At 37.8% G+C, this 27,348-nt stretch overlaps 1 protein-coding gene across 1 annotated transcript in view; it reads right to left on the bottom strand.

Annotated features, from left to right (window-relative positions):
• MALRD1 (MAM and LDL receptor class A domain containing 1) overlaps positions 1-27,348 on the bottom strand; it is a 515,151-nt gene that overhangs the window by 30,506 nt on the left and 457,297 nt on the right. The gene's annotated exons all lie outside the window — the stretch shown is intronic.

Below are 27,348 nucleotides of genomic sequence, written 5' to 3'. Positions count from 1 at the left end.
GTAACTTTGATATGAAACCAAAAATGCTAAAGCAAAGCAAAAAAAAAAATTAAATTTTATTATTTTCACATTATTGTGTAAGAGAATTTTTTTTCCAGTATTTATTCCCTCCTTGTTTTATCTGTAAGGTGGGGGCTTGATATCTTTACCTATTTGGTGGGAACCATATTTCATATATTGGAATATATTTCCTTCGATTTCTGTGTTCCACAGTTCCTTTGATTACTGTGGCAGACCAATTCCATATTTCCATATGTTGGAAAAGGCCCTGATGCTGGGAAAGATTGAAGGCAGGAGGAGAAGGGGACGACAGAGGATGAGATGTTTGGATGACATTACTGACTCGATGAACTTGAATTTGAGCAAGCTCAGGGATTTGGTGATGGACAGGGAAGCCTGGCGTGCTGCAGTCCATGGGGTCTCTCAGACATGACTGAGCAATGGAACTGAACTGATGGTGGGAACAAGACTCATTTCTTGTTTTCAAAAGCTGACTTCACTTATCACCAGTGCCCAATACTACTTTACTTTTTCATTTGTCTCAAAATCTAAAGCTAGCACATTTTTCAATAGTGAATGGATTTAAGTTCTTTCAGATACCAATAGAGAATATTCAAATAATAGATTAACATAAATATAAATCAGAGAGTATTTTTATTTCTCATTATAAGGGGATGATCCTTCAATTTCATAGATGTGGAATCAGATTAATAATCAAATTGGAAATACCATCAATCCTATAGGATTTCACTATCTCTGCTTTATTTAGGGTCATACGTGATGAAATTTATAACACTGGGAATATCTGCTCTGATATGGATTGCCTTCAGAAAGTTCAGAGCTGGAGACTAACTCGTGCCTCAAAGGGAAACGAGGTTTATTTCTAAGCAGCGTAAGTGTCAGAATTTCTCTGGTAGAATGCGTTTGCATATAAATGTGAAAGCATATATATACATTCTTGTTTACCAGAAATAACAAGATACAAATTAAGAAGGGTTTGGTTGAGTTTCCTGCCAAGTTCATAGTACATGTGACAAAATTGGATTAAAAACTGGCTTTAGAATGCATGTTTTTAAAAGCTATGTGTTAGAAGCAATGTTTCTTCAGCACACAGTTAATTTGTTTTCTCAATCTCTCTTTTGATTTTGAAAATCTGAATAACCAATAGCAATTTCTTCAAAAAAGCAATAGCTTCCTTAAATATAAAAAGCTTAGAGGTTCAAGGGGGCCCATAAGAATGCCTTCTTTCCTTAGTAAATATTCTTTAAAAAGTAGAAATTAAGGCAATTTAGTTGTTTTTGAAGTCTCTATTCAAATTAAAATAAATTAGAAATGTTTAAGATCAGAGTCTATTTGCTTTTTTACTCTCATAAACCTTAATAAGTGTTCTTTATCAGTTCTCAGGTTGGCAGTGTGAATCAACATGTCAGTCTTTCACATTTTGCCTTAGACTGACTTGATCTAAGACATTTGACAAAGATCTGTATTTTCTAGCAGTCATGTACAGATGTGAGAGCTGGACCATAAAGAAGGCTGAGTGCTGAAGAATTGATGCTTTTCAAATCATGGTACTGGAGAAGACTCCTGAGGTTCCCTTGAAATGCAAGGAGATCAAACCAGTCAATCCTAGAGATCACTGAGATTTTTTTTTTAAAGACTAGGCATCCTCTCTATTCCTTTTCATGTGCAATCTGAACTTTAGATATCTTATTCAACTATTTATTTTTTACTAGCAAATCATCAATAGTAGCATACCAAATGAAAAATAAGAGACTGACTTTTCCTGAAGAAGCAAGGCACAGATTGTTATTTTCAGTGACAGCATTCTGGGTAGTTTTACAGTTGTTGGCGACAGAGGGTAAAGGCTCTTGTGGGGAGAAAAAGGGAAAGTAGATGATCTATTGGGAAGAACCTGGTGTGCTTTGCTTAAGCAAATGCCAACCAGAGGATAACAGTCCAGGTGGGGCGTTCCTGGCACAGCTGTGAAAAGCTGGGTGCCTGGTAGAGTCGAGTGGGTGTGGGGAGTCCTGTGTAACTGTCTGATGCCAAGAGTGAGATCCCTAAAAGAATGGGGCAATGAGATTCACCCTATTTGCTTGAAAATTAAGGACCAAATAATCCTTTCTAGGTAATGTTTTAGTTATATAATCATTAGACAAGATTGAAAGCAATGGTGATTCCACCTCTTGTATAACCCAACAAGATCTATTAATATAAGGATGATAAACATTATATAATATTCGTGCTAAAGACTAGGATTATTGTTGTTGTTTAGTCACTAAGTCGTATCTGACTCATTTGCTACCCCATCGACTATAGCTTGCCATGCTCCTCTGTCCATGGGATTTCCCAGGCTAGAATACTGGAATGGGCTGTATTTCCTTCTCTAGGGGATCTTCCTGACTCAGAGATGAAACCCGCATCTCTTGCGTCTCCTGCACTGTAGGCGGATTCCTTACCAATGAGCCAACAGGGAAGCCAAAGACTAGGATATCTCAGTCTAAATGAGAAGGCTTGTTTTGTTTTAATGTCAAGAAGAAAAGAAATGTCAGATGTGATGAGATTATTCTGGAGTTCTTTTTCATACTGAATCATAGGAAACAGTTTAATAAAAAAAAATTACCTGTTAAGCTTGATAACATGTCAAAAATAACTTGTTTTTATTCAGAAAGTACACATAAGCAAAAAGTTTTTGAGAAAATTTAATTTATTCCGAATTAATATGAGGCTGTGTGTTTTCTCATTTATTTCATATACCTAATGAGTTTAACAATGGAGCATTTCAGCCTTATCTTTTGTTGTTCAGTTGCTCAGTCATTTCCAACTCTGTGTGACCCCATGGACTGTAGCACACCAGGCTTTCCTGTCCTTCACTACCTCCCAGAGCTTGCTCAGACTCATATCTATTGAGTTGGTGATGCCACCCAACCACCTCATCCTCTGTCGTCCCCTTCTTCTGTTTTCAATCTTTCCCAGGATCAGGGTCTTTTCCAATAAGTCGGCTCTTTGCATCACGTGGTCAAAGTATTGGAGCTTCAGGTTCAGCATCAGTCTTTCCAATGAATATTCAGGACTGATTTCCTTTAGGATGGACTGGTTTGATCTCCTTGCAGTCCAAGGGATTCTCAAGAGTCTTCTCCAACACCACAGTTCAAAAGCATCAATTCTTAATCACTCAGCTTTCTTTATGGCCCACTTCTCACATCCATACATGATGACTGGAAAAACCATAGCTTTGACTACACAGACCTTTGTCAACAAAGTGATGTCTCTGCTTTTTAGTATGCTGTTAGGTTTGTCATAGCTTTTCTTCCAAGGGGCATTTGGAAGCATTTCAGCCTTATTTTAGAACAATGGAAGTTCAAGCTGCTACTCAGTTGTCATGTATGTTATGACTGCCTGCCCCAAATTCATTGAAACACCCATCTGCCTTCCCTTCCCTCCATCAGATTATAAGCACTTCTATGGTTTGGCTGAGATGAAACCCCAGCCTGTCTCTAGGGCTATCTCATTTTCCTTGGTGCAGTGTTTTGCCTCAGGACCCTGTCCATCGCCAGACAGCATTCCCAGTCAACAGGGATTTGTTCATAGACAGATATGGACATGAGTTGTCCAGAAATTATTCTGTCACCAGTGGGTACACATTGATGGATATTTGTGGTAAGAATTCTCCTCTGCCCAATTCTGATGTGAAAAAGGAAGAATACAGCCCTATAAAGCTACCATTTTGCTATAAAAGCCAGCCTGAGGATAAAATTACCTAATGGGAAGACATAGCCTAGGAAATCATAGAGAAAGGGAGAAACAATCTTAATGGCATTTCAAACTTTTCAGTCTGTTCCTGTTTCAAGTCTGCTCTGCATTCAGACTTTTTAGATACATGAGTCAATAAATTCCTTTATCATTTGAGCTGGTTTGAGTTTGGTCTTCTATTAGGAGCACACATGCAAAATCCATTTTCCTACTCTTCCATTTTGATCCCTGAAGATCTCCTCATTAAATCAATAATCCCTTATTCTTAAAATATTTATTGAATATCTACTACATACAAGATAGTCTGCTACATAGAAAAAGGATGGACAAGATATGCTAGAGAATTGGCAGGAGCATAAAATCAGGAGATAAAAACCTTTTTTAAACATAAATAAGAAACAGAAAACAAAATATATGAGGTAAAAGAAAGGGAAAGAAAAATGCTAAAGGAGAAGATGAAAAAACTGCTTCCAGAATCTATTTCTCCAGACTCAGAAAGTGAAAAATGTGCAATCACAACTAGACATGTATGGAACAAGTGATTTATTAAAGTGTATTTATTCCAGAGCATGAAGTGTTTATATATGTATTATATAACAATGAGTCAGAAAAAGTGGTCATCTGAGTATGTAGAAACCATCATGACTGATGGGATCTGGACAGATATGTCTGAATTATGTTCAAGTTGTTAATGGGATACTAATCTAGCCTCTAGATTTCCCAGACTGAAGTATATTTTTTTGGAAATACTTACTCTATAGTTTTTTAAGTCTGCAAAAGGGAACTTCCTTCAGAAGGGAGGGATTTTTTTTTTTTTTTTTGAAGGGAGGGATTTTGAATCCAGTGCAGATTAATCATTTAGCATTCTAGTAGTAGACTTGTTTTTCTTTTTACTAGGTACGTTTACAGTAACATTTTATGATTATTAAAATTATGAATATTGTTATAGGAACTGATATCATTCTACAATGACATTCATGCTTTAGAAAACTACAACATACTAAACCCAATGGGGATTGGATTGAGCACCTCCTATGTGCTAAACAATATTCTAAATACTTAAATATATTATTTGTGATATACCCATGCTACAGGACAAAAGTTATTTCCCCATTTCATAGCTGAGAAAATAAAGGCCCAGAGTGGCTGAGCAGTAAGTCCCCAAAGGTGCTCTGTGAAAAAGCCCTTACACTGTATCTCTCTGGCTCTCAGCTGATGCCCTGTTTACTATATGGTTTTGCTCCCCACATTCTTCCTAAAGTTGGAATATAATTGTTTATAATTGCAGTTAACTTCACAACATTTGCCTGTTAGGAGAGAAACACTGGGGACACAGGTCTGATCTTCATTGTCCGAAACGTCCATTTATCACATTAAGTTTTACTCTGCAAACATCTAGGTGTAGAGGAGGCAGATGTGATGCTGAGAAAAGAGTAAGAAAAGGGAAGCAGGGCACCTGGACTCATTCAGCAAGACTAAGCTACGTTCTAGCTCTGCAGCTTTAGGAGAGTCAGAGCACTTCATTTTACTATTTATTTACCTATTTATTTAGAGAGGAGACATACTTTTCATTAATTAAAAAGTGATTATTTTTCCTCTTATAAAAGCAACAGTAATTAAAAAAACAAACAAAGATAAGCAAAAAGAAAAAGAAAAACGCCAGTTTCTATCCCTGGGTTGGGAAGATTCCCTGGAGAAGAGAATGGCTATCCACTCCAGTGTTCCTACCTAGAGAATTCTGTAGAGAGAGGAGCCTGGTGGGCTACACTCTATGGGGTTGCAGAGTCAGACACAACTGAGCAACACTAACACTTTCACTTCACTATCTCCACCCAACTAAAGAAAAATCATGATATTCATCTAGACTTTAAAAATACTATACAACAGTCATACACACAAAAAAATTAAGTTTCCTATTTATAAAGAGTAATAAGTACAACTCATCTCACAAGATGTATAGGAGAACTGAATTTAAAAAATGCACATGAAAGCACATTGCTAACTGTAATATTATCTATGCCAGGCTTTTTGATACCCAGCCTTCTTCTTTCTGTATAAACCACGGTCGTGATCATTCCCTGCCCTAACATACTGACCCTCTGGGGAGCTGGCATCTGACAACAGTCCTGTCTCCACCCCCCTGCCTGAGCATCAGTAAATCTTAGGAGAGAATGAAAAGCCATGGTTCACAGCTTCTACTTTCATAACTTATCACTTATGCCACTTAAAAAGCATTTTTACACCCAAACTTACCTGGAGGTTCTTGAACCAGCTACACAGGTAGAGGAAGGAACAGCAGGTGTTTAAGGTGTTCACTGCCTGTGTTGAACATTTCTACATCCCTCCCCCAGCCCCTGTGGTTTCTACCCACTGGAAGTACTCCAAGGAGGGAGAAAGTAGTGCCAACCCAACTTTGCATGAAAGCATCAGTTCAGACGGAGTGCTTTCTGATCCCTATGGCGAGCCTGTGCCAGCAGAAGGGGAGTGGGACAATGGAGGTAAGCCCCTAATGAGCCATCCGTGTTGACATGGGTGAATTCATTTTAACAGAAAACAAGAAAGCAGGAGAAACCACTAAATAATCTCTGAGTCACAAAGCACTGAAATTCCACATTGAGCACCAGTGATTAATTCGCTTCGACTAATTTCCTCCTTGACTAATTAGCGGCAGCATATTTTATAACATTTAGAAGTATTAGGTAGAGCCCTCCTGAAAGAGAAAGATAAACTTCCCACTCCATCCATGCATAAGGGCCTGTTTCCTTAACATAAACAGGAGAAAGAGAGAAATAAAATGTAATTAGACTCTTTCAGCCACAGCCAGCATCCTAATCTTTCCTAAATTCTTAGAGGTCTTCTGCTACTAGTAGGTAATAAGGGAGGAGTTATAAAATAACAGCTTATTTCTGGGTACGCTTGGGAACACCCATTCATTACTCACTAACACCTGGAACAAAAGATCCTCCCATCCTTTCTGTCATCTGTGTGCTGGTCCCAGCTCATCTCTCTCACTGCCAGGAAAAACAAATGAGGAGCCACACATTTTCAAGCATGTGTTCATGGATTAATTTGGTGGGCGCCAGCAGGCGGTTTACTCTGTCCTTTTTAAGCAATATGAGTTGTTCAAATAATTCTAAAGTAATAAAAAACAAACTGATAATGCAGAGGCATGGCTATTTCATAACATGTTGATATTTGAATATTTTAGATTTTAATTAGCTGACCTGATCCAATACTTCTTACTGATTCAGGATAATGAGGCAAATACATCTGACTACATTTTTTCCTAACAATTTTGAAAACTCTTTAAAGGGAATCTTAATTCTGTTTTGAAATATGACATTTCAAGCATCAGAGAGAGGTAGGAATTTTATGGTAAAAGGAAGATGTATAGGTTAAAAACAGTTTCTGAATTCCCATATCCATTCTTCCACTTCATCATCTCCAGGGATCCCCAATCTCTGAGATCTAATGCCTGATGATCTGACATGGAGCTGATGTAATAATAATAAAAATAAAATTCACAATGTAAGTAATGTGCCTGAATAATCCCAAAACCAACCTCATCATCCAAGTCCCAAGAAAAAAAAATTTTTTTATACAAAACTGATCCCTGGTGCCATAAAGGTTAGGGACCGCTGATCATCTCAATCACCAAAGCTCCATCAATTTACCTGCTAGGCGTCTCAGCCATACATCCTTCTGCTCCATCCTGCTTTGGTCACATGGCCAAAGGCCCTCATTGCTCTAGTACTGGAACTGGATTTCCTGCCTTAGGAAACTGATGTCACATCGTATAACTTCCCTGATTCAAGCCTTTGCTGGTTTTCTGCAGCTGTGAGAATCCTAGCTACAAGAAGAGGTTTCACATGGAGACTTCTCCAATAGGGCCTCTTGATGGTACGGAGGGTTTGATCTCAATTCTCCCTTTGTTCACAGTCTCTTTACCTTTATTTGAGCCCCCTTCATCTAAGATACTCTTTCACACTCCTAGGACTTTCTAGGACATCTATTCTCATTAGCTGGAAAATGGGTTCAATCCTTATCAACCTAGCCAACTCATCTTAAGGACACAGACCAAACAGCATCCCCTGGGAAGCCTTCCTTCATGCCCCTGCCTAACTTAAGTGGACCATCTTTGGTTCTAGGACACTCTGCAAGCTCCCATGATAGCTCTTAACATACAGCATCACAACTGCTGGTTTCTTTATAAATCTTTCTTGACTATGAATTTTTTCTTAAGGTAAAGACTATAGCTGTTTAACTCCTGTATGCGCCAATTAGCACAATCCTGCTCAAAGACAATTTTGCTGAAAATATTCACTAGCATCACAATAATGGGAGTTAACACATGGACAATGTGTTACAGTTTTCAAAGCACTTTCATTTTAATGAAAGTCCAGAGTCCAAATAGTATCTGTTTAGCCACAGTCATGGTCACTTACAACTTTAGTATGTAATAGAATGACCTGGAATGTTTGTGAAGACAGATGGCTGGCCCATCGACAGAGTTTCTGATTCAGTAAGTCTGAGGTGACCCCAGAATTCCATTTCTCACAAGTTTTCAGTGATGCTGAACAGAAGCCACACTTTGAGAACTGATGCCTTAGAACCCCTCTTAAGGTAAGCGTTATTATCCCCAATTTACAGAGAGGAAACTGAAGCTCAGAGAGCAATGCTTTTGTAAGCGACAAATTCAGGTTCTCAAAACTGCTTAGCCTGTGTTCTTGTCATTGTACCATATGACTATTTGTAAATTTCTCACTATATTCCATTTCCTTAGGAATACAGATCTCTCCTTATTGAAGTATAGTTGCTGTGCAATATTATATGTTACAGGTATACAATATTATATATTACAGGTATACAATATTATATGTTACATGTGTATAATAGAGTGATTCACAATTTTTAAAGTCTATGTTCCATTTATAGTTATTTTAAAATATTGGCTTTATTCTCTGTGTTGTATAATATATCCTTGTAGCTTATTTTATATATAATAGTTTGTACCTCTTACTCCGCTACCCCTGGTTGCCCCTCCCCCCTTCCATCTTCCACTGGTAACCACTAGTTTGTTCTTTTCCTTTTTATTGGAGTATAATTGTTTTACAATGTTGTATTAGTTTCTGCTGTATAATGAAGTGAGTCAGCTACAGGTATACATATATCCCTTCCCTCTTGAACCTCCTACCCCCCATCCCATCCCTCTAGGTCATCACAGCACTGAGCTGAGCTGAGCTTCCCACTAGCTGGCTATTTCACACTGGTAGTGTCTATATGTCAATGTTACTCTGTCAATTCTTCCCTGGCTCCCTCTCCTTCAAGTCCACTAGTCCCTTCTCTACATCTGCGTCTCTCTTCTTGCCCTGCTAACCAAAAGCAGTGTATGTGTGATCAGATTTTGTCCTTAGGGGATGATAACTTGTACATGTAAATCACATGCTCTTGTGTAGGAAATGCGAACCCACTCCAGTATTCTTGCCCAGAAAACCCCATGGACAGAGGAGCCTGGCAGGCTATAGTCCATAGGGTCACAAAAGTGCTGGACACAACTCGACTAAGTAACAACCATCACCACCACTTGAATTGGTAGCCAAGTTGCACAGAATCGCAAGTATAGGAAGGAAGCACTTTTACATGTTATTTCAAATTATTACAGGAGAAACAACTTTAATTACTTCAGAATAGAAACAAAGCAGATAAAAAGTGTGTTTCTGTTTCCTCTTTGTTCATATAGGGAGCTGATGTGATACTAAAAAAAGAAAGAATTCCTGAAATTAATGTTTTGAGCTTCCCACTTAGCTTTTTGTTCTTTTTCCTCCCAACTATTATGAAGTAATATTTCCCTGGAGTCAGATGAAAGGGGGGGAAAAGGTAGAGGAAATAACATAGAAACTAAATAATTCACAAACTGGGCAATGGAAAATGGCTGCAAGTCAATAGAAACCAGTCTTGTTCTAGGATGAAGAAGATAACGGCATTAAGTTTCTGCTGTGGAGTGTAAACTAGCGAGAAATAGGTTTTTGAGCTTTTTCTCCTGCCATTCTATGAAGTGTAAAAGAATTTTCCTTTAAAGCTTGAATTCTGAATTCCAGCAAGGCCTTATTCTTGTTTTGTCCCCTTCATTGAATATATGTGTGTTGAAATACATATAAAAACACACAAGATGGTAAGGCTGAAAACTAGAAGGAACAATGAATTGTCAGCTCTGGAAGGAATGTCCACTAACCAGAGCACCCACAAAGGCCAGGATGGGAGTTCATGGGTGTTTAGGACTCACTTTGACCTTTATTAATAATGAGGTCCTGTACATGTTCAGTACACAACAATGAATCTTCTGATGACCTTTCATCCAACTGAGAAAAAAAGAGTCTAAACCTTGCACTCTTTGTTCAGTGAGTAATTATTGAATGTCTCCTATTGGGTTGGCCAAAAACCTCATTTGAGTTTTTCTATAGCGTTTTTCATAAGATGTTATGGAAAAACTCGAACGAACTTTTGGCTAATCCACATTATACCCCAGGCCATGTTCTAGGTGCACTACAATCTGTTAGATCACATGTTGTCTGGTACTGCTCTTCTCTAAATACACGAAGCTTGTTCTTGCCTCAGGGACTTCATGCCTTTTCTGACAGTTAAGCAGTTTTGCCCAAATCTTGGAATAGCTTGCACTTTCTTGGAATTGTGATCTGGACTCAAATTATACTCTCTCAGAGAGGCCTTAATAAATTTATTAAAAATATACCTTCCCTACCCCTTGCTGCTGCTGCTGCTAAGTCACTTCAGTCATGTTCAACTCTGTACACGCCTTCCTAGCAACCTGCTTACCCTAATGATTTCTTCATTGCACTTGTGACTATTCAAATTTAATGCACACGTGCACACATAAGCATATATATCATATATGTATATTTAAATATACTTCTAAGTATAAATGTGAATATGCAAATATATAATGTATAAAGAATAAATTTGTGTATTATATGTAATACATACATATTTACATATTAAACTATAAATAGAAACTTGAAAACTTCAATGAAATGGATGATTTTGCAACGATACTACAAATTATGCAATTAATGTAAGCAGTAGAAAACCAGAGAAGTTCAATAATACATATGATATTGAAAAAGCCTTAAACACTGCTTCAAGACCAGGCTATTTGGCTGTTTTGTCCTTTCAAAGTTTCAAGAAAGGTAATTCTCAGGCTTTACATGCTGTTTCGGAGAATAAAAAGCTACCCAATTTACTTGAGGGAGCTAATGCTTGCCTAGTAATGAACCTTCAAAAATATTCACAGAAGAAAAGCTGAGAACAATGTTGCTCATAGACGCTAATATCCTAAATAAATTACCAGCAATCTGAATATAATGTGCAAGAGTACATTGTGCTTTAGGATTTATTAAACACTCCTTTTTCCCTGGGTATGTAGTTTTAATCCATGGGGAAGAGAGAAATCAAATGGTACAAGAAGCAGAGGACCCTGTGACAGAGAAGTAAAAGATATAGCAGAAGAACCTATTGTTCTAAATCATCCACAGAGTCCTTCCGACAAAGTATCTTTCTCTAAATCACTGTACTGATGAATTTTCTCAAGTCCTTAATGAATAAATAATTTTTATGTTATATAAACTCTTCTAAACACAGAAAGTATATAAAAATAAATCCATTTTGTTATTAATCAAAAACCTCCTAATATATTTCCTGGTTCAGATCAATTTACTGGTGAATTCTTTCACATGTTTAATAAACAGGTAGTTCCCAGGTCATATATGTCCTTCTAAACATGAAAAATTAAAAAAAGGTTAACTAATTTGCCACATAAAGTTACATATCTCTGCTACATAAATCAAGTATAGCACACCCACAAAATCATAGATCAGGGGTTTCCCTGGTGGCTCAGTGGTAAAGAATCTGCCTGCCAAGGCAGGAGACATGGTTCGATCCCTGGTCCGGGAAGATCCCACATGCCGCATAGCAACCAAACCCGTGCGTCACAGCTATTGAGTCTGTGCTCTAGAGCCTGGGGGCCACAACTACTGAAGCCCTTGCATGCTAGCGTCTGTGCTCTAGAAGCCACCGCAAAGAGAAGCACATGCCCCACAACTAAAGAGTAGACCCCACTCATCGCAACTAGAGAAAGCCTGGGTGCAGCAACAAAGAGCCAGTTCAACCAAAACTAAATAAATAAAATTATTTTAAAAAATCAAAGATCAATCCCACTCAAAGATGCACAAAAATCCTCATATAATGCAGAAAAAAAATCCTCTGTTACACACATACAAATATGTCCATTGTTTATATTTCTTTGTTAGAATGTGTGTTGATCTCTTAAAACTTCACACCCGTGGACATAATGAATGATGGTTCTTCGTGTGTAACACCTGGTGAGGCTGGAGCTCTGGATGGCTGCCTCTATGGGCGGGAGCTCTGAATAAGGATAGGGTGGCGTGGCTAGCAATGGAAGAAAAATGACTCTGATAGGGGCTATTTCACCTTGTGAAAATCTCATACATTTTAAGGATAATAGGTCATTAACCACCTGGCTGGGGATATTCTAGGTACACAGCAGGAGAAAGAAATTGGAAAAAAGAAAAAGTCAGGGCAAGAACAAGCCGGTGATGTTGATGGATCTTTACCAAAGAAATGTTTTTTCAACTTTCCTGAGGTTTCATCTGTTTCTGTTACAATAAATCCTGACATTAGAAGATTTTACGATACCAAATCTACAGAGAATGAAGCATTTCCCATTAAATTTAAAACATATATATATATATATATATATATATATATATATATATATATATATAGTTTGAATTATTTCTGAGTACCTTATTATATTTGCAAGGAAATAAACATGCACTAAAAATGGAATTTTTAAGCAATTAGAATGGACATGTAGCATGTATTGGTTGTGCTTATGTGCCTAAATCCTAAAAATAAAGCTATTTTTGTAGAATGTTATATTTTATTTGTAAAATATATCTTCCGTAGCAAACTCTGGGAGATAGAGGAGGACAGAGGAGCCTAGTGTGCAGTCCTTGGGATCTCAAAGAGTCAAACATGACTTAGTGACTGAACAAAAACAATATATTTATATGTATTATATAAACAGATTATAGTGGCAAATAAATATATGTTTTCATTTGATTTCATTTTACATTTCTATTAAGTCAAATAATGTTTTAAAAAAGTATTTAAGTCATTGCCACACTGTATGGTGGACTTTACAATATGCTCTAAAACATCTTTTAAAAAATCATCGTGTTGTTTTGAAATAAACATTTGATACTTAATTTACTTGTTGGAAGATATTTAATGAGGGCCAGGTGCCAAGTCCAAAGTTGGGACAGGAGCATAAAAGACAAAGTTCTAACCTCACAAAGTATACATTTTATTGAGAGAGGGGTTTTTTTGAGATAATAAGCCATTTGTCAGTAATTATGTTTATGGTGGACTAGAGATGGCATCACCGACTCAGTGGACACGGGTTTGGGTGGACTCCGGGAGCTGGTGATGGACAGGGAGGCCTGTTGTGCTGCAGTTCATGGGGTCGCAAAGAGTCCAACACGACTGAGCGACTGAACTGAACCGAACTGAGAGAGGCTGCTGTGCCAATGGAAGGACCCAGTTGGCAACAGTGAGTGTGGACAACTCTGAAGTGGACAAGATGGATATATCGGGAGCTGGAACAGAAAGTGGGAGCAAGTGAGGTTTGTGTCATTTTAAGGGTATAGCTCCAAGAGCACGATTGTTGATGATTCAGTAGATAAGGAGAGGCTGATGTCTGATAAAGAGAGAGGGGGTGATGAAAGAAAAATTCTAGGATGAGGAGAAACAGCCACCTCCAGAGTCCATGGGAAACAGGATCTTTTTTGAGAGAGGACAGGGAACATGAGGACAGGTCATTTGCTAATGGAAAGGCTTCTTGGGAGTTCTCTTCTAATAATAAATCTTTTCAATAAATTTGAGGGTGAGTAGCTGGCAGAGATGGTATTTTGGGGGCGGGGGGACTGAGGAGAGGAGAAAGCATGAAATTGGAGTAATTTCTGATTCAAAAAGCACTTAGTCTACAAACATGTAAGGGCATGTTAACTGAGGTCACAGGTGTGTCTGTGTGTAATCAGGGGGATTTTGCTATATTCATATTTTCAGATGCATAAGTGTTCAAAAACTCAAGTTGAACTAAAAGTCTTAAGCTCCAAGACAAATACTTTCAATCTCCTTCCTGTTTCTTCCAGTATGAGCCTCTATTTATATTAATGATATTCATATGTGGTACTTTTTGATTTATCTAATTTATTGTTATAGCTAAAAATTTCACTGTGTTATATATCCAGCAGTTCCTTACTCACGGCCTCTTAGAGCCCTTCCTCCACCACTCCATATAATTAAATCCATATTCACAGTTTATAATAACTATTACTACATAAATATTGCTGTTAACTGCCGAGCTAATAGGGTATGAAAGTGAACCGTTCATTTACTTTTTTGTTCTTTTCTCTGGAGCTAATTATCTGATTTATTTTAATTTGCCAAGTTGTCTAGGCTTTGGGGCCAATTCTTAAACTCTCCAACAACTTCTCAATACAATTTAATCCAGTAGATTAAAATATCAAACAGACTTATTTACTTATCTATGTATTCATTTATTATTTAATTTTGGCTGCGCTGGGTCTTTGTGGCCCCATGCGGGCTTTTCTCGAGTCAGAAGGAGCGGGTGTAGGGGCTCCTCTCTAGCTGCAGTGCACAGGCTTCTTGTTGCAGTGGCTTCTCTTCTTGTGGAGCACAGGCTTCAGTAGTTGCAGCTCACGGGCTCAGTAGTTGTGGCCCACGAGCTTAGTTGCTCCCTGGCATGTGGGCTCTTCCTGGACGAGGAACAGAACCCATGTCCCCTGCATTGCAAGGCGAATTCTTAACCACCGGACCACCTGGCAAGCCCATCAGACAGACTATTAGTACACTATTTCTTTTGGTGTTGATTCTTTGGGCCAAACTTGATGCTTGTTCTCTGAACCTCCTTTTCAGGGACTTTTCTGGGACTTCTCTTGAGCATCAGTCCTGTGTCCTGAATCCCACTCTGCCCTCTTCTTTGGCTCCCTCCCTCGTTTTCCTAGAGCACAGAGTACATGGGATGTTCATTTTTTAATATTTTTTCTTTTAAAGACTACACTCATTCCATTCTTAGTTTGGAACTCAGGTTTGAAAATCACGTAATCTAACAAATAAATAAACTTGAAGATGTATTATCTTCTAGATCTCTCCATTCTTAGCTTCTAGTTTCCAGTATTTCTCGGATTATTCCCCCTTCTGTGTATGTGAACTGTACCATTCACAGAGAGTGTTGTCATCTCAGGTTTTCTGAAATTCCCCCATGGAGATTCTTTGTAGGGCTCATTTGTCATTCACCGAACCTCTCGCTTCATGTCTGGGGAAGGTTTTTGCACAGATTTCTTTGACAGCTCTCCCTACTTTTTAGTTTCTCTGTTCTTTCTTTCTGCAACTCTTTTTGGGGGTACTGACCTTCTGAATTGATCCTTAAATGTTCTTATTTTCATCACATATTTTCTTAACCCTTATATTCCATTTTAAGGAGAATGCTCTGCTTTCATCTGACAACATTTTTACTCATATTTTAAAATTCTGAGAAACATTTTCAATTTCTTTAAGCATTTTTCTCTATTTTTCATAGACATTAGGTATAATAAATTTTCTCTCTCTCTGAACACATTAAATCAAATTAAATATTTTTATTTAGATCCACATATTGTTTTATATGAACTCCATTTTGCTATTGAATCTTTTGATTTGCGTTATGAGTTCTATCTGTCTTTTATATCATTGGCTCTCCTCTACATTTGGTTATTCTTGGGTTTTTAGGTGTATTTAAGAGTAAAGGCCCGAAAAGATGATCACTGGGTCTCTGGCATGGGCTAAGCTGGTTGACTGACGGGTTACAATTTAAGGCAACAAGACTCCTTTTCTTGGCACTGTCCTATTATAGAATTTGTAGGTCTTTATTCTGGTGTGATTCAGTCTCTTTAGTGGGGGTGGAAATTTGGCATAGGGAAGATGCAAAATTAACTGCTGGAGTTCTGGGGGCTGTGAAGGAAAGGAAAAGAAAAATAAGGTTTTCACTATTAAAAATGCAAACTGGCAATTCTTGAAGCAGCATCTCATGACTGTTTTCCACTGAACCTGCTCTTCTGGCATTCAGAGTGCTGGCACAATTTATTCAGAGAAATTTTTGATCTTCTGAATGGGTGAGTGCAGCTGGGGTTGGCTGACAGTCCCTTACAGGCTTTCAACAAGTTATTTTCCAACTTAGTGCTCCATTCCGCCATTGAAGTACTCAGTTCTCCAACTGTTGAGCCCTACAAAGCAGCACTCTATAACCTTTTTGGCACCAGAGACTGGTTTCACGGAGGACAATTTTTCCCCAGACCAGGGGCAGTGCAGGGTGGCAAGGGGGTGGGGGGTTAGTTTCAGGATGATTCAAGTGCATTGCATTTATTGTGCACTTCATTTCTATTATTTTACCAGCTCCATCTCAGATCATCAGGCATTAGATTCCAGAGGTTGGCGACCCCTCCTGTAGGGTGTCTAATGGGGTGAAGGCACCTCTGGCTCATTGGAAGCCCCTTCTGAGATGTTTAGGTATCAGCTGGTTCCACTTGGACAAGTCATCCTTTACCTATGTTTCCTTCCTAAAATGCTACCAACTTCTCTTGTCTTTTATTGTCTATTCATCACTACTGAGACCTTGTGGATTTACATGGCTTTCATGCTTTGCTGCTGCTGTTATTTTAGTGAGTCTGGAAAAGAGATAGAGGTAAATGCATTTGCACAACCTCCCACCTTTTATGATCTTCATCTACATTTTAGCTGACCTGGTGTATTCACAGAAAAGACAAGGAGTTGTGTACATTTAGAAGTAGTGTTTTTTCCAGTAAATGATTCAGAAAGTGAAAGTCGCTCAGTCATGTCTGACTCTTCTCAACCCCATAGACTATACAGTTCATGGAATTCTCCAGGTCAGAATACTGGAGTGGGTAGCCTTTCCCTTCTCCAGGGGAGCTTCCCAACCCAGGGATTCAACCCAGGTCTCCCACATTGCAGGCAGATTCTTTACCAACTGAGCCACAAGGGAAGCCCAAGAATAGTGGAGTGGGTAGCCTATCCCTTCTCCAGCGGATCTTCCCGACCCAAGAATGGAACTGGGGTCTCCTGCATTGCAGGTGGATTCTTTACCAACTCAGCTATCAGGGAAGCCCTAAATAATTCAGAGGAAAATGTGAATGGGAACTGACAATATTATCAAGAGAAGACTTTTAATAATAGACCACAAAATTGAACTTTGATAAGAATGCACGTAAATAGATGAGGAAGTGAGGAAGAATGTAAAAACTACTTTGGAGTCAGTGGTACGGGGATCTGAATAAGAAGGAAGAATACTACAATGGACACTGCAATGACAGATTATGTGGTCTGGAAGTATTAGGCAGAAACTTGAAATCCAAATAACGGAGCTGTAGGTGGTGACAGTGTCCAGGATGTGACTATGAGAAAGAAGAGATCTGCAAGTGGAGAAGAAAAGCTAACTGGGAAGAAGTCAGAGAATTGAAAGGACAGAGAGTATTGTGAAGATATATTCACTAACCCTTAGGCCACTAAGAATGATTACAGGACTGGAAATGAATACAGATGAAAGCCAAAATCAAACACAGTGAGGCAGATGCTGGGAACAATGAGGGGTGGCAAACAGCAGAGCCAGAGGGCACAGTTTTCAAGGCACAGACTGTTTTATGTGGTGGAAAGGAGGAGGAGCAAGTCATTCTAGAAGTTGCTGATGCTATGAGAAAGTCTGTTGACTACACAGATTGGGGGACACGAGGAAAGAGTGTGGGGAAATGGATGGAGGTGGGTCGGGGGGTTGATGTAGATTAGCAAATGTATCTTATAAAATGGGGTTGAAAATTCTTAGACATAATAAATGGAAGAAAAATGTAGAAAAATTCAAGTTTAATCTAAGACCCTAATGGCTAAGTATTGGGAGGGCTCAGGCTAGCTATTCCCTTTAGTAGTTTAAGAAGATGTGATGTCTTACAGGAGGAAGGGAATTAATACAATCAACCCTAAACAGGTTCCTGTTTATCTGCCAAGACTCTAGATAATGATCTTTGAATTACATGTAAATACTCGATGGTCTGTGTATAACTAATATTATTTATAATAACCTTCGATCATACAGAGTGAAGTTAAGTTAGAGAAAAACAAGTATTGTATATTAATGTATGTATGTCAAATCTAGAAAAATGGTACAGATGATCCTATTTGCAAAGCAGAAATAGAGACACAGATGTAGAGAACGAATGTATGGATGTCAAGGTGGGTGGGAGGAATTGAGAGATTGGAATTGGCACATATACATGATTGATACCATGTATAAAATATATAACTAATGAGAACCTACTGTATAGCACAGGGAACTCTACTTAATGCTCTGTGGTAACCTGAATAGGAAGTCCAAGTGGGAGTGGATATATGTATATGTATGGCTGATTCATTTTGCTGTGCAGTAGAAACTAATACAATATTATGAAGCAACTATACTCCAACAAAAACTGATTTAAAAATACCAAAGAACAAAGTATTATGATTCTTAAAACCATTAAAAAAATAACCTTTGAAATGAAGTGCAAAAATAAGTTTATGGTAAGTACAAAAAGATGTGATCTGATAGTATACAGGCAGTATAATCTTAAAGTTAAGGTATAGTAATGTATTAATTTTGATTACTTCTGAGGTGTTTCTATTTGATGTACTTTTGAATTCCAAATTTTTCTATAATAAATACATTAGAAATACAATTCTTTTATAAGAAAGAAAAAAAAAGAAAAATCTTTTAAACTATCCAACAACACCATGCATTGAATATTTACTTTTCTTAGATGTGTGCTTATTTTTAAAAAGTTATTAGATGAAAACGTCAGATTAATAAATCAGCTTGCTTTGAGAAACACGAAGGCTGTGAGACATTCATCCTAAAACTAAATTAATACTTACAGCCAGTGATTTCCAAACTGGACTCATCATTAACATTCTCCTTTGTTGTTGTTCAGTCACTGAGTCACATCTAACTGTTTGTGACCCTGTGGTCTGCAGCATGCCAGGCTTCCCTGTCCCTCACTATCTCCTGGAGTTAGTGCAAGTTCATGTCCATTGAGTTGGTGATGCTATCCAACCATCTCATCTATGCTCCTCTGAGATCCCATTAAAAGTCCTGCTCCTCGGCCCATGGAATCCAGCCACGATCACACTCCATGGCTAACAGGCCGTGAAAGACAGAGAGAGACCTCTTCTGAGGGTTTTCACCCTGAATTTTTGCAGAACAACCCAGTCATCTCAACCCTCATATCTGCAAATTAGGGGCTATCACAGAGAGCTTTCAGAGTAATTTTGACTACTTTCTTTACCTTTACTGCCTTTGTGATGGAGGTGACTTTGGTGGCAGCAAAGCTTCACCTTGAGGAACCACAAACAGGAATTACATTTCACTACGTTTTACACAGGACTGTACAAAACTGTGCTAAAACCTGAACAGTTGGAAATTTTAAAACCTTCCTTTTCTCTTTCCTTGGATAGCTGGATGACTTTGAGTAAATCATGTAAACCCTCAATACCTTTGTCTGCAAATATTCACAGTAGACTCTACATCTCAGAAATGCTGTGAATGCATAATTGTTTCAAGAGTGGGAAAATATTTTGAATTCTTCCAAAAGAACAATCCTATATAAACTCAATAATAATGCTTGAGTTTGTTCTATAACAAGTGATGAGTAAAAGGATTATTTCTTTCTTTGCCCTTTTGCTTCTGCAATGTACTGCTACTCTGAAATGTACTTGGTGTGCCTTTTTAGTTTCCTCCAAAGAGCAGGTTAGGTAGAGACTCAGTGGTAGAGGCTCAACGAACACTTTCATCTTGAGGTCCTTAAACTTCCATTCAAATAATGCTAATTTACATGTTGAGGTTGCTGTTCAGTTGCTAAGTCATGTCCAATTCTTGCGACACCATGGACTGCAGCACGCCAGGCTTCCCTGCCCTTCACTATCTCCTGGAGTTTGCTCAAACTCATGTCCATTGAGTCAGTGATCCCATCCAAGCATCTCATCCTCTGTTGCCCCCTTCTCCTCCTGCCCTCAATCTTTCCCAGCATCAAGCAATTATAAATACAATATAGTACTGATGTTGACTAGCACCCAGTCAATAGCAAAAATATATGACAAAGCCTTGTCCAATTATTTTCTTTTTCTTCCTAGAACTTGTAACAGTATGTACAATTACACTCTTTCATATTAAAGTAGGGGCTTCCCTGGTGGCTCAGACGGTAAAGAACCTGCCTGCAATGTGGGAGACGTGGGTTCGATCCTTGGGTTGGGAAGATCCCCTGCAGGAGGAAATGGCAGCCCACTCCAGCATTCTTGCCTGGAGAATCCCCGTGAACAGAGGAGCCTGGCGGGCTACAGTCCAGGCGGTTGCAGAGTCAGACATGACTGAGTGACTAAGCACACAGCACACATATTAAAGTAGTCTGTGATTTTATTAACAGATGCTACGTTTTCAAGATATATATTTTTTAAAAGAAATAATGAAGGAATGGGTGTTCCATTGAATCCACCTGTAGGTGGAAAGCTAATTCAAAACCTCAAACTTTCCATCTGTTTTGTTCATTGTGATGCTCACCATGGTGTTTAATAAATGCATTGTTCCTCACAATAGCAAGTGAGGCTGTTTCCCTTGGCTTGCTTGCTGTGATTATGTTGTCGTTAATATCAATCTGTCATTTGGTTTCCTTTTTACCAAAGAAAAACTGTTAGTGTTTTTGGCATGATGGCACTGGAATAACCGATCTTATCTCTTACCTCCTCCCACATGGAAAGAAAAGAACCTGGGAAAAAATAGTTTAACAAGAAAGTCCAATTGGAAAACAGTTCTTTAAAGAACTGTGATCACAGTAGCTAATTAGTTTCCTCTTTTATGAAAACGTAGGGGAGTAGAGGAACCTTCTAGAATTAACACCACTACTGTGTTTTGTTTTCGTTTTTTCTTTTTGATTAAGCGCTTACGGGAGAAAATATTTGATGCTTTCAGGAGATTATAATTACTGTGAACTCTCAAAAGCAAAGCCAGCCAAAGAAAAACAAAACAGAACTTTTTTTTTTTTTTCTTCACATGGAGAAAGGTGAAGGTAGTTTATCTGGGCATTTTGAAGTGATACCTTATTTGGGCGAATACACCTGATATCCTCTTCTTCCATGTTCATAGCCTCACACACACACATGCATATGTAATAACTAGTTAAGACCACATTTCACTTCCTAACCTCCAAGGCCCAGGAAGACACAGCAGTAATGACTGTCTTATCCACTGCTTTATCTGCAGCCTGGGATAAGAGGTACTCTGTGGTCACTTAGTACACATGTTTTCAATTAAACTATGATGAATGCTTGTAACTTTTTAAAATTTATTTTTAAAAGCAATTTCTTTTTTAATAACTTCTTGTGTGGGTATGTCTGATACACCACCACCCACCGCTTGCCAAAAGAAGAAGACTCAGAAACCCTAAACTAAGACTGATAATCCACCTATTGCCCAAGACTGGGAGAAATTTCTTCAGGTAACAGTTTCAGGCAGATTAACAGAAACATACACAAGCTTCGACATCTTGGGTAAGCAGATTTTAGTTGCAAGTTCAATCTGTGCTTAGCAAAGAACAAGGACTCATTTTATTACTGCCAAGCTGTGCTTTGATCTCTCTATCATCTTTTCAGTGGAGGAACCCTTGGAAAGCACCATGACCCAAAGATACTGATTTGGGGGTACATTATGGGTTTCTCTGGTAGCTCAGCTGGTAAAGAATCTGCCTGCAATGCGGGAAACCTGGGTTCTGTCCCTGGGTTGGGAAGAGCCCCCGGAAAAGAGAATGGCTACCCACTCCAGTATTCTGACCTGGAGAATTCCAGGGACTATATAGTCCATGAGGTCATAGAGAGTCGGATGTGACTGAGCAACTTTCAGTTTATGACCCACAAGATAAAGCCCTCACAGCTTGTCACTGAAGGTGAGGCTGGATTTAGGGAGAAAGTGCTCCCTTTAGCTCAGGCTAGGCATTGTATCTTACACAATTCTGCATCAAGTCATCCACACACTCATCAAGTTGGCAGATCCAAGGGCCAGTTAGCACCACGGAATAGAGCTGAAAATGGGACTGCTTCTTCCCATCACCAAACTCCGCGTTTGACTGAAGACAAGTTTAACATCATCCAAATAGAAGTGGAGCGGGGTTGTGAGCACCTGATATACTTATTTAATTATTGACCTCAATAAATAAATATAAATACTTATATTTATTGACCTCAATCCACGAGGAAAAATAAACATGCCACCTTAAATATTATAGTAGGAAAAGGTGAAAGGAACATTATTCTAAAGATCCAGAGAATGAGCTTCATAAGAAGAAATGGCTTCTATGAAGCACACCAGTGGTGGAGAGAGAAGAAAATGAAATAAACTAGAAAGAGATGAGGAAGATTATGTGAAAATTTAAAACAAAAGAGTTAAGAATTCAAAATATATGTTGGAGGTAACGAACATAGAAATAGGCATTTCAGAAAAAAGCTTATTGATGAGAATAAATTTGAGAATCTCGTATAGCATGTAGACGATAAAGATGATTACTTAATCAATTTATGCTTCAGTTTCTTCATCTGTAAAATATGAAAACATAACACTTATCTCTTAGGGATTGACTTAATATATGTCAAAATGCTTATAACTGTAACTTGATATATATTAAGCATTCAATGAATGTTAGCTATTATCATAAACAAATATTTTACTGAACTCCTAATATATGCAGTGTGCAAGGCTAACTATTAGAAATATAAAGGCCAAAGCAACTGATGTATTGATGAAAAGTTCATCAAATGACTGGCAGAGCAAATATCAAAAGACTGAAATAGATAAGAAAGAGCTCCCTATCCTAACACTGATAGCTAAAGAGGAAAACATAAGAAAATACAAGATGAGTCATTTTTATGGTTGGTTCAGAAAACAGGCAGTTTTCTACTTTGCCAATTAAACCATTTACAAGATAGCAAATGATTTGTCTTCCAAAGCAAACATTTGGCTCAATTGATTTTTCATTTCTTCTTAAAAAAAATCATGATTGTTTTCAATGGCATCTAACAAAATCCGTGCAACAATACTATTACTTTTAGAGTTAAACCACCAAGAGACACCTACGAGAGTTTTTTCAAGTGTGGCCAAAATGACAATGAAAAATAACCCACATGAAATTAGAGGCTATACCAAGTGTTATACCATGGTAGGTAAACAGGAGAGGTTGATAAAAAAATCACATTGAAACAGCCCTTACTGCTCTTCTGGTCCAAGTCTCTCCCCTCGTTCTCATCTATGTATAAGGAGACTCAACATCAGGGAAGTGAATTTGGTAGAAATGACTACAGACATCAGAGCCCACAACTTCTGACCCTCAATATCGAGACCTCTCTAACATTCCAAATTGTTGTATTTTGATTGTCCTTTGTTTCAAAAATGGAATACAAAGAGAAGAAAGTTTCCAGAACCTCTTCCAACACTTCTTATGGTTCATTACATGCCTGTGTCTCAGAATTAAGTCTCTGTGATGTTTGTACTCTCAGGTTATGTTGAGAACTGGCGAGTAAAAGATTTACTGGAGTAAAAGATTGAAAACGGACAAACCCATATAAGGTTACAGTACTATTTTGAGCATGCTGAGTCTCAAATCTATTTCGATCTTTTGTGAAAAGTATTATACTCGGTCTGAGTATCAAAATACAGCACTCATACACTATTAGTCTGACTTAAATCAATAAATATTAACTGAATACCATGAGTGGAACAGAGCAGATACCAAAGAGTATAATAGCCTCTCCTCTTTCAAAACCCACAATCTATCAGATACCTTATATCTACATCATAGCATTTTCAAAGAACTTCTATCCACACTGCTTTATCCAGTTCTCAGAACAGCCCTATGAGACAGCAAAGACAGACATTGTCATCCCATTTTAAAGATGAAGAAATCAGTGTTTATGGAAATCTCACAAGCAATAATAGCTGAAGACAAGTGTCACCTAAACTCTTGGATGGGAATCGTGATGGTTTTAACGATTCATGACTTGCACATTTTCAAAGTAGTGGTATATTTAACCAATTATTGAATAAATGTGTATGTATTCCGTAGTATTGATTCTTCTCTCTTAACTCATTTATTTATAAAGGAAGCAAAAATAATTCTCCTTTAGTCCTTGTGGTCATTTCTTGGTGACTAGGTGGGGCTTCTTCTAGACCTGGTATCTAAACTACCAGTACAGAGGTCCTGGATATCGACACTAGGAGGCGCTTTCTTCAGGTTTTTCTGGAGAAGCCACCCTGAACTCTGCCTTCTCAAGAAAGACAAAAGCAAAGGCCCAAGGGTTGTGTGGGAGAATGCACATTATTAGGATGTGGAAGAAGGGGATGGATTCAATGCAAAATAAAAATACAGTTAGCATAAAGGATAAATCAGTCAACAATGCAAAATTTGAAGACAGATTAAAGAGAAAAAGGATTGGATTAGATGATCAAGCGTGGTTGAACAGCTGTGCCAGCATACCGAAATGTATACAAGCCTGCAATGCAAGAGACCCCAGTTCGATACCTGGGTCAGGAAGATCCCCTGGAGGAGGGCATGGCAACCCACTCCAGTATTCTTGCCTGGAGAATCCTGTGGATAGAGTCTAGCAGGCTATGGGTTCATGGGGTCTCAAAGAGTCAGATACGATGGGAATGATTTAGCGCGCACACACACACATCAGAGTCACTACCTACTTTAAAAAAATTGTCTTTATCCTACTGGTGCTATTTTCAACAATGGATATGTCATATGTCTAGCTATTATGTCTTACTAAGCAATCACTTTTATCACAGGTAAAATGGGAATAATTGTGGATAATGTACTTGTCCTGTCTCCACAAACACACATGACTTCTTGGGATCTCTAGGTTCTGTGATATCAAATGTATCTTCAAATTATCAATAGTTACATTGAAGAAAGTCAAGCCCAGAGAAGTAGGGCTTAGAGTATTGGAGAACTCAAGGCCAGAAATGGTCTATAAAATCACTTCCCTCTTCTCTTATACAAAGGGCAAACTCTTAGAAACACTCTTCTTCCACATCTTACTGCAGAAATTTAAAGATTCTTCAATTTGAATTTCATTTTTAAAATTAATTTGACCAGAAGACTGTAGGAGAACCATACCCAACACTCCAACTGAGGCATAGATTTCTTCCTGATTTTAAACGCAGCTTCTATAGCTTTTGCATCATCATTCTGTCTACAAATTCCCACTTACTGTTATTTTTATCCCATGCCACAGTGCAAAATATTGACCAACTACATCGTGTTTTTTGCTCTTTAAAAATGATTCTTTAGATTCACATCAATTCTGTGATTATTTTAAAGTTATTATCAGAGGAGAAGGACTGATTCCTTCCTGTTAAATAAACAGGAAAAAAATTGCAGTTCTTTACTCTCTACAAAAGCCAAACACCTCAAGTCTTCATATAACTTTTATGTAGCACGTGGGGCAGGAAGCTGAAATAGCCATAAATATTTAAGGCCTCAGGCCCAGCACACACACTGTGTCTATCTTTTACATTTCTTTCTTGCCTCTAATTCTCTGGATAGTCACTTCCTGATTTCCCCTTTGTATGTGGATATTTTCGGCTTCAACTTCATGTTCCCTCATTTTCTCTTTCACTATATTCAACAACAAAGGTAGTTTCTTTGGGGAACTTTGTTCCCTAACCTCTTTTTACTTTAAGAACACTGAATTTCAGATTCAACTGAAAGTTATTTGTTTGCAACTGGGAGTAAGTGAAAGCAAAGTACTGCAGCCATTTAATACAGCAAAGATTTCCTTTCCAAAATACACAGAGAACAAGAAACTGCACTATTTAATATTGACTCACCTTTTGGGTTCATCTATGTAGAAATATGGATACTGGTCATTTTTCCCAGCCCACGACAACCTTTATACCTGTTTTCCCTGGTGCTTACTATGTAATCAGCAGTGTGAATAACATGAAACAAGTCTTCACTTAAAGGCTTGAATGATGACTGTGTTTGGTGAAATGCATTATGCTACACATCTTGTTAATAAGATGCATAAAAAAACCCTCATTTTTTGATGAAATTTTTTTCTCTTTTCTTAATCTTTGTTTAGTCTTTTATCCATCAAAATTGTTTGTTCCCACTGGAGAGAGCATGTGAAGGGAAACATTATTCCTGCCAGGTGGATGGCAGTGCATATGGGAGGTGATAAATCATTTTGTCATGTTGAGGAAATCATAAATTCACCTGCTTCCACAAGAGACAATATTATGCTATGAAGTCTATGGCTGTCTGTTCTTAACACTGCACATGTCAGGAAGCCACCCAGTATATCAGTGATAACCCTGTTCACTGTTAACAAAGAGCTTCATTAAACTGTTAAATGCAATATCGCAGTTCCACTTAGAATTGAGGATCATGTGTCAGCAGCAGAGAAATGCTCAAATCTCTCCCCATCAAGGTTTCAAAAAATAGAGGAAGGATAATGATAAATGATATTGATATTTTAGGTTCCTGTCTATAATCTAGAAGAATCTTTATATATTTCTATTATCCTAGTTCCATAAATTTAATTAATTATCTAATTAATTTCTGGACTATGAAGTTGCAATGGTGAAAAAAAAAGTAACATTTATCTTCATGGTTAGTTGGTACTTCAGTGAACTGAGACACACATGGGTTTAAAGGAATGACATTCACAATTTGTAGACTACCCAAAGAGTGTCACACAAAAGAGAATAGTTTTAGACAACAAAGTCTTTAGACAAGTGATGACTTTACCCTGCATATATTTGCATATTTATATATATTGATAATACTAATTAGGATCCACAAGCAACAGTGTGAAATTCAAAAAAAATTTTTTTAACTAATAATAGAAAAACTATATTAAAATGTGTCACTATGGACCACCAAAGAATAACCTAAATATCTGAAGTTTAGTCAGACTATTCAAAAGTAGCCTTTAAATTATTTATGTGGAGGTAAAGAATAAAAACTTCTTCTTAAAGTACAAAGAAAAAGAAGAAATTAACAAAGGTATATGTGAATAGAAGACAAATGAACTTTAAATTTCCATTTTTAAACCTACAGAAAATGCAACTTTGAGGGAAAAATCGTATTTAGTAATTGTTCAGGTTTATTCTTGTTACGGATCAGAGGATTCTTTGCACATTTAAACTGAAAAGCAATTTTTAGTATTCTCATTTTTAAGAAATGTATTAAGCTTCTAATATTTATCCCATATGTTTTCTTTTTGAAACACTTGTCATATCCATATCCCATGTACCTTCTGGATTCACTGAGATGCTCTAAGTTAGGTGGCTGGCAGCACGCTAGTTGTTACCAAGGGACTCTTTTCTAGGTCTTACCTTACTGGACTTTCCAC

This window comes from Cervus elaphus, chromosome 23 (assembly GCF_910594005.1).
Source record: "Cervus elaphus chromosome 23, mCerEla1.1, whole genome shotgun sequence".
In the NCBI taxonomy this organism is placed as follows: Eukaryota; Metazoa; Chordata; class Mammalia; order Artiodactyla; family Cervidae; genus Cervus; species Cervus elaphus.
Note: the sequence above shows the minus strand (reverse complement) of the source record. Positions and strands in the feature narration are given on the sequence as shown.